The sequence below is a fragment of the Sceloporus occidentalis genome, unplaced genomic scaffold, assembly GCF_023333645.1.
Source record: "Sceloporus occidentalis isolate IW3139 unplaced genomic scaffold, rSceOcc1.0.p SCAF_6, whole genome shotgun sequence".
NCBI lineage: Eukaryota > Metazoa > Chordata > Lepidosauria > Squamata > Phrynosomatidae > Sceloporus > Sceloporus occidentalis.
In genome coordinates this window covers 129,407,297-129,416,836 of record NW_028316986.1, presented here as the reverse complement: position 1 = coordinate 129,416,836, position 9,540 = coordinate 129,407,297, and positions in this window count along the sequence as shown.

Here is a 9,540-nt window from a genome sequence, read left to right as displayed (position 1 = left end):
TAAGATATAAAAGATGTATGTGGAATCAAAGGCCTCAGTTCTGAAGAGCAGGATTCCTTCTCCCTATAGCCAATGTGACTAAACACCCAGCTAACTATTCTTTCAACTCCTTAGACATCAAAAAAGCACCTGCAAGATAAATTCTTCCTGGTGCATTCATTATATTTTAAGCATCAGTTCCCATCATATGAAGTCATATCACTTCCAGTAGTAACCAGAGAAGTAGTAGTAACCTAATTTTTCCTTGCCTTGCTCCAATCTTTGATACCTTTCCTCACACCTTAGTAAACCTATTTCTAGCCCTTTGAATCCTGTCATGCTTCTGATGGAACTGGAGTTCTCTAATCAACGTTGGAACTTGCATCTAAGTCCGATGGTGGTTGAAGATGGATAGTTGGTTAGGCTTGAGCAATGTTTAATGTTCATGACTCCACACTGAAACTAGGACAGTTTGCACAGTTACATTGTATAACTTCAAGTGTGACTTAAATAAAAGCTCATGTACAAACACACATAGAGAGAGACTTTTTAAAAAAGAAATACAAGTATGGTATGATAGGAGAAGTTTAATAGAAAGGTTGAGAAGAATATCCCTCAACCTCTCTTCTCTCTTGTGAAAGGGTGAACTTGTGAAAGCAGGGGAGAAACTCTAAGCCACAAAGTTTGGTGCAACTAATTACAAGCTAAGATAAATATCAGAGGGTAATTGGCTCACCTAGAAACTGGTACAGTGATGGGATGAGACTCTATCTCATTCCTCTGCCATCCATTCCCATCTCCACCCTACCAACTACCTCGTTCTCTAACAGATACATTTACTGGGACATGAGAAAAGAGACATCTCTGTGTGCCCAGCTCTAGCTACATATACACACCCTCTGCTGGAACCCATGGGCAATCCCTATATAATAATCCCTATATAATATACAACCATGTACACCTGGGACGTTATCACACGGGGGAAATTGGGGGTAATTGGAAGGTCAATGCAGTGTGATTTTGGATGCAATCATGCAGATTCACGTTATTGCACAAGAGGTTATCACACGTAATTGAAGTCAATGCGAGGTCAGTTCGAACCCAATCCAGGGTCAACTGAGAGATGTGTAAACTCGGGGAAATACAGAATTTACAAAACCTGTTCCACTCCAAATTGTGTTCAATTTGAATTTGGCAAGTATGGAACCCATGGCCTGTTACAGACTGCCAAAATAAAGCTGCTTCGGGTCTCTTTGGAGGTATGCTATTTAAATGATGCATGCATCCTAAGAATCCAGAAGCTGCACCAAAGCTGCACTCCAGTGCTTAGGAATGGAGGGTGGCATTGGCGCGACCTCCGGACTCTTAGGACCCAGGCATCATTTAAATAGCATACCTCCAAAGAGACCCGAAGCAGCTTTATTTTGGCAGTCTGTAACAGGCCAACGTCTCAGTCACCCTTGGATTGCCTTTGAATCAGATTACAATTCCCAAGCTCCTTTGCTGGCTGCAATTTTTCCCTTCCTCCCTCCCCCCAGTTGTGGTGGGCTTTTCTCTCCTCTCTGAGTTCTGGAACTGTTTTGGGAACACAGGGACACACACACACTGCCTCCCTCCCTCCCTCCTCCTCTCAGCCTTTTCTGGCTCTTTGCCTTTGCAAACTCATCCTCTCCAACTGGGATCTCTCTTTCTCTCTGGTTACCCTGTCACAGAGTTTTGTTTGCAGGTTTATTCAGATGGGGTTTGCCATTGCCATTTTCTGAGAAGGCTGAGAGAGTGTGACTTGCATCAGGTCACCCAGTGGGATTCGATCCCTGCCTTCTAGAGTCATAGTCCAATGCTCAAACCAAGTACAAGGTTGCTTTGGACTGGTTTTGAATTAGTGAATTGCCTAAATAACATGAAATAAGGGGTAATGAATGCACAAATAACATGAATTGCATAAATAACGTGAAATAAAGGGTAATGAATGAACAAAGAACATGAAATAAGACAAAACCACAGGAACCAGAGGCAAGCCCCACCGGAAGTGTAAAATGGTCACAATCTGATTCTGCCCTCATTGTGCATGTGCAGGGATGCTAATTCGAATGCTAGACTATGAAGGGTATGTACTCATATGATAATTTAGTTTGCATTCGTACTATGGCTTTGGGATGAGCGCTGTGTTCTTCTGTGGTGTGATAACCATCCACATACTTGTCTTCATTTCCGAATTGGCCCTACTTTCTTTTCTTTCGAAATTGAGAGACATTCCTCCCATGTGATAACATCCATAGACACCCTTTTCAGGCATGTCCTACTCAGCATGGAAATGTCAGTGGTATGGCCATGGGGACATAATATTGTCAGAAGACATAGTTTCTATTCCATGTATTTAGTGATTGCACAGAGGAAAAAGTAAACCTCATCCACTCTTAAACATCTAACATTAAACATAGGGGATTATCACACAGAAGACTTACCGTGGTTAAAACACTGGTAAAACACTCCAGAAGTGTGAAGGTGTGATAGCCAGTCATGCTTCTGAAGTGTCACTGAAGTGTCTCTCCTCTCCTGTCAGCAAAGCATTCGTGGAGCAGCCATGTCTTCATAATGCAAGTTTCTGTTATTGAAGAAATAGCTGCTCCGCGAACACTTTGCTGACAGGAGAGGAGACGCTTCAGAGTCGCTTCAGAAGTGTTACTGGCTATCACACCTTCACACTTCTGGAGCATTTTACTACTGTTTTAACCATGGTAAGCTTGGGTGTGATAATCTCCTTAGTTATACTGTGATAAAGCATCTTCCCCCATCCCCCTAAAAGTTGGCCTCTTCCAAGAAATACATTTGGACCTGATAGTGATAGCAGCTTGCCAAAGGCTACCACCTGACTTCATGACCAAGACTTTGGAGTAAGAGACTCTCAAGTCACATTTACCACATTTGCATCACACTGTCTGTCTCCATAAAGTACAACTAGCAGTTTTGTTATCTATGGGAACCAAGATCTGAAAAGACAACGAAGAGTCATTCAAATGCATTTTCAATTACACAGGGAGTGACACATAGATCTCGATCTTGATGACATTCCTTAGTTTTCAGGAATCATGATTTTATCAGTGATGTTCTGTTCTGAAGCCAAAAATATGGATGAATTGGTTTTAATTTAGTTATGTTAATACTTAGAAATAAATACTTGCAAATGTGTTAAATTAAAAAAGTAATCTGCTTCTTACAATACTGAGCAAAGTTTTGCTCTCACATAATTGTGATGATACTCCATTTCCTTTTTCTTTGCCAAGATTAGATTTTTTTCCCTTTTGACCTTCTTAAATCTCTGAGAGCATTTTGCAGTTTTTAAAATTTAAAAGCCCTATAGATCAGAATGTCCTGCTTGCTCCTTTCCCATTTTAATATGTCATCTGACAAAGTTTAGATGTATTCATTGCAAGGGGTCAAACATTTCTTTAGAGGATGCTCTATCAGTACTTGCTTATGGAGGCTAATCCAATCTTTTGTTTGCCATTATCTCACAGAAGAAATAAGACTTCCAGAGAAAGTGTTCTTTAATTGCATTCTCTAATGGTGCTTTTTAACTGCACATCTCTATTGCAGCCATTTGGACAAATTCAGCTAAGTAAAAAAAAATGCCTTTCAACTTTACTTGCATAAAGTAGGCTGTGGCTGGGATACAAAGGACCTTGTCTGATGCTCTAAGTGAACACAGGTTATTTCTGTTAAACCTTCATGTGCCCTCTAAAATGTGTCTACCCATGAAGGTCTTTTGGAACAGCAAACCATGAAGTGTGATGGACTGGGTTTTTTTTTTTGGGGGGGGGGGGGGACACTGAAAATGTGCAGTGTGTCACTTTACATACACATATGACCCTTTTTAAATCCTGGCCTATCAGCTATAACAATGTATAAAGTATAACAATGGCATTTTGAATTTGCTGAATGCACTTTTAGTTAGGTATTATGCTATTATTTTTATGATTCTCTCTCTCTCTTTTCCCTAATTCAATCCCTCCCTCCAGATCATGCCAAGGAAGTTCTGGAAATTTCCAACCACTGCTTGGATATAGTTATGGATTATGTGTGAGATTATAAATCAAGGGGCTCATCAGGCAAGACACAAATTCCTTTGGTCATTCAACAATCGAACTAGGATTGGAGCTACAGCCTATTCTTGATTGGGTTGTACTCCTTCTGGGTTGGGGGTACTGCTGGTTCATGGAAGTTCTTCCTGGGGTCAGGACTGACACAAGAAATCCATGTCTTAATCACTTATTTAGGTTTCTGCAACACACTTCCATGTGGGGATGCTATGAATATTGTTTGGATATTGCAGCTGGTGCAAAATGCTAACTGGTATATATTCTGCTGATTGTAAGATACAAGACTTATACCAATTACATGAGTTTCCAATTTCTTTTCAGTCCCAGTTTGAGGTACTTCTTCTTTCTTAGCTATAAAGCCATAAACTAACAACCTAATTTTCATCTTCTGTGACAAATTATGCTGAAAGTGAAATATAGACAAAATTGTGTGTGTGTGTGTGTGTGTGTGTGTGAATTTAAAGGTCTAAAATGATTTGGGTTCAGGATATCTGAAAGAATACTCACTTTCATATGGCCCTACCTAAAATTAGTAAAGTTTGTGTCACATATGTTGTATAAGAGACACTAGGTTGATGGATCAAGGTATTTTTCTGTGGCAGTAACCCAGATCTGGAGTCCCTTCCCCAAAAGGTGTGATTGGTCTCGATCTAGCCAGGCCATTTGTTTAGGGTGGCCTTTGATTAATTTTAAATAGTTTTATTCTGCTTGATGGATGTTTGAAAGATTATTTGCCCTGTTCTTAGTATGATGTGGATGAGATTTTTTTTCCTAATCGTAGATCACATTGGGACAAAAAAGTGACTCATAAATACTTTAATAAGAAAATAATAAATAATCTCTCTTGTGTTTGGATCAATACAAGACATAGTGAAAGGAGATAGTGGGTGAAGAAAAAAAATACACCAGCCCTAGGGCTGAAATACTCCTTCCTCCCAATTCTGGGGCATGTTGGAGAGATGGGAGCCAAACCCTCTTCAGATGCCCAAAATGCATGTCACCTTTTGAACACTCATGGTGGAGTGTCATGGGTGAAAGAGATTTTCATATAAAGAAGATTATGGTGTACGTTTTCCTTCTCTGACAGAGAAGGAAATCACAGTCCTATAGAGAGTTAGTGCCTAAATTCAGATCCCTGGTGGAATTAGGTTACAAACCCTGATAGACAATTCTATTTGCCTTATTAGCTAGAGTTTCTAAATCCTGTTCTCCAATAACATCTTGGGGACTAGGTTTAGGAGGAAAAAATCTCATATAGACCCTGGGATATTCTCAGGAGGTAATCCATTGTACTGTGGGACCTTGGAATCTGGGTGGGGGAACCACCAAAATCTGTGGATGCTCAAGGCCCGTTGTCCCCAGTGGTGGTGCATGCATATGTTCCATTTGGGACAACAGGACTTCAGGTAAACAGTGGGGGCTTACTTGAAGTCCCCTACCTCCTGGTGTCTTCTAGGCAGAGAGGGGCACCAATGTGAATCCTCACCCCCTCCACTTCCTCAGGGATCCTGCTGGGCTGGCCCCACATCCTCCCTCTAAGCCGAGAAAGAAGAGGAGGGGGGGATGAAATTGGTGCCCTCCTGGACAAAGCTGAGCCCAGAGTCTGGCACCAGCCATTCCAGTCCCAGCGCTGGCACCCCTCTCCACCCCTAATCCAGTGACAACACACCAACAGGTTGAAACTAATCATAGGTTACTAGAATGCTAAAGTAGGCAGAAAAAAAGAGCAAAAACAGTAAGCATCCTCAGACTAGAATAAGAAATAAAGAAGGATAGCTACTGATAGAATTTTGCAAAGCTAACAATCTATTCATTGCAAATGACAACCAGAAAGGAGGCTATACACATGGGCATCACCAGATAGTCAATGCAAAAATCAGATAGAATATTTAATTAGAAGCAGAAGATGGAGAAACTCTATTCTTTAAGTCACAATTTGACCAGATGCAGACTATGGTACAGAACATGAACTACTTATAACAAAAATTAGAGTAAAGCTGAAGAAGAAAGCAAAAACAGTCATCATACCAAATATGCTCTGAACAATATCTCAACAGAATTTTCAGACAATGTAGGAAAGAGATTTGTGCTATTAAGAATAATCAACTGGGAGCAAGAAGAACTATGGTCAGAAGCCAGTGACACAATCAAAAAAGAATGTGAGAAGACATTTTTCAGTGACCAAAAAGAAAGATACAATGGATAACAGAGTAAAAGCTTCAAGCACTAAAGAGAAGAAGAAAAGCAAATCAAAAGGAACAAAACCAGAACCATGAATGCAACTGTTCAATGACTAATGCACAAGGATAAAGAGGACTACTATAATAATCAATAATTTCTTCCACAGGATAAGAGGACTCAAAGAGAGTTCAAACCAAAGACCAGGGTGCTCTATGATAAGAAGAAAAACATACTATAAGACCTAGAAGAAATTTTTCAAAAGTTGGTTGCAATACACAGAGGAGCAATATAAATGATATGAAAAAGTAAATGACATATGGAATGAAGAACTATACAAAGATGAACCCCAAATTCTAGAAAGTGGGATGGAAACTGCAATAAGAGAAATTGGGAATAGATGATATTCCATTTGAACTGATACAATGATAGGCAGTGTCATTTCCAATGTTAACTAAAATATGCTAACAAATAGGGAAAACAGAATGGTGCCAAACAGATTGGAAATGTTCTATATTCATCCCCATCCACACAAAATGAAACACAAAAGAGTGCAGTAATTATAGGACCATAGCACTAATTTTCCATGCAAGCAAAAGGATGTTTAAAATTCTTCAACATAGACTCCAATCATATATGGAGAGGGAAATCCCAGAGGTGCAAGCAGGGTTCAGGAAAAGAAGAGGTACCAGGGACCATGTAGCAAACATATGGTGGGTAATGGAATGCACCATGGCATTCCAGATAAAATTCAGCATATGTTTTTTTTAGACTATAGCAAAGCCTTCGACTGCATGGATAACAAAAAACTATGGAATGCTCTTATAGACATGGCAGTGACACTACATTTGATAGTCCTGATGAGAAATCTCTACTTAGTGCAAGAGGCTACTGTTAGAACAGAATATCAAGAAACAGAATGGTTCCCAAATGGCAGGGGGGTCAGGCAAGGCTTCATATTATCATCCTAATTGTTCAACTTGTATGCAGAAAATATCACACAAAGAGCGGGTTTACACTCACAAGGAGGAGGAATAAACAAAGGAGAAAGGAACATCAGCTATCTAAACTAGGTGGATGACACCATGCTACTAGTGAAAATATAATTATTTGGAACAATTACTAAGGAAAGTCAAGGAAGAAAGTGCAAAGACAGGCTTGCTGCTGAACATAAAGCAAACAAAAATAATGACCATGTAGGATCTACATAAATTCAACCTAGATAACAAAGAAATCAAAATAGTTAAAGATTTCCCTTATCTTTAATCAAACTTTGATCAGAATGGAGACTGCAGTCAGGAAATGAGAAGATTAGGAATGAGATGGGCAGCCATGACAAAACTAGACAAAATCATAAAGTGCAAAGATATACAACTGATCCCTAAAGTTTGGAATGTTCAATCCATTGTATTCCTGATCACCATGTACAGATGTGAGAGCTGGACAGTGAAGAAAGTGGATAAAAAGAAAATAAACTTATTTGGGATGTGGAACTGAAGAAGAGTGCTGAGAATACTGTGGGCAGCCAAAAAGATAACAAATGGGTCCTTGAACACATTAAGCCTGAACTCTCACTGGAAGTCAAGATGATTGAACTGAGACTGTCATACTTTGGCCCCATCATGAGAAGGCATGACTCATTAGAAAAGGCAATAATGCAAGTAAAGGTAGAAGGCAGTAGAACGAAGAGGAAGACCCCATGCCTAATGGCTAGACACAATTAGGGAGGTCATGGGCCTGAATCTATAAGACCTAAGCAGAGCAGGGAGGATAGCGAGCCTTGGAGACGTCCGATCCACAGGATTGCCATAAGTCAAGATTGACTTAAGGTCAGGTAACAACAACAACAATAACATCAACAACAATGCATCCAAGGAGGAAATTGGCGTGCTTAGTCTTTCACTATTTTCTTCATGTTGGCATTTGTTTAGGGTAATGTGCAAATTTTGTAAGCAGGTTATAAATGTACAAATAAACAAATTGGATTCAGGCCAAAATTTTCAAGTGACATTATCTTTGCCATTTAAAAAAGAATCTGCTGGAGTATGGGAATCCATGAACAGCTATAATTCAAAATTCAAACTAAAGATTATATCAGGTTTAATTCTTTTTTAAAAAATACATTTCCCATTACAAACATTTTTATAGATTTATTATAACATTCAGTTCCCTCTTCCCCTTCTATTGCTCCTCCAAATTTAATTAAAAGGCCAGAGATATAAAAGTATATCACTGTCTATCACTGTTTATCTAACATATCTACAGAATACTGACAAGCAGGTTGTATATTGTTCTTAACATTCAAAATACACTTTTCCAGAAGAAAGTTTATCTAGATAGTGGATTAAATCCATAGTTCACAGAAATAATATGAATAATATTACAAGGTTTAAATTCTGTGTATCTTATTCATTTGATAAAATATTTATTTCTCACCTTTTAAAATAAGATTTCAGGATGCCTAACCACTATAACAAGGAGCAATTTTAAAACAGTTTCAAGTAAAACAAAAACATGGCTTAAACAAGAGGGGGGAAAACATATTACCGTATACCACAAGAAAACATTTAAAAGACTACACCTATTAAAAACCATATTAGGAAATTAAGCTCCAAACACTTTAATTAAAAAGCTACACCTTGACTTCATTCTGAAATGAAACTAATATTGGCACCAATGAGTCCAATGTTCTCTTCATGTTTTATACATTCTCTTCATGTTGTTTCACTATTATTATTATCACCAGCATCTTCCGGCTTTGGCTGATATTCGGCATCTCTCCACTTCCTCCCTTTCATAGAAACTCCCTTTCTGCTTCCCAGATAATCAGGGAAGGCACTATGGTACCATTAAATGACAGAGCTATGCTCATCTAGAAAATCATTATGCAAAGGGATCTTGTAGCAATAGCAAGTACATTTCTATACTACTTATCAGTGCACTTAAGCACTCCCTAAATCAGTGGTTCCCAACCTGTGGGTTGGGACCCCTTTGGGGGTCGAATGACCCTTTCACAGGGGTCACTTAAGACCATTGGAAAACACATATCTGCATGTAGCAATGATAATAATGTTATGTCTGGGGGTCACCACAACATGAGAAACTGTATTAAAGGGTCACGGCATTAGGAAGGTTGGGAACCACTGCCCTAAATGGTTTACAAAGTGTAAGCTAATTGCCCCCAACAATCTGGGTACTCATTTTAGCAACCTCAGAAGGATCCAAGCTTGAATCTAACTTGAGCCCCCTGCCTGGTATTGAACTCACAACCTTATTGTTTGTG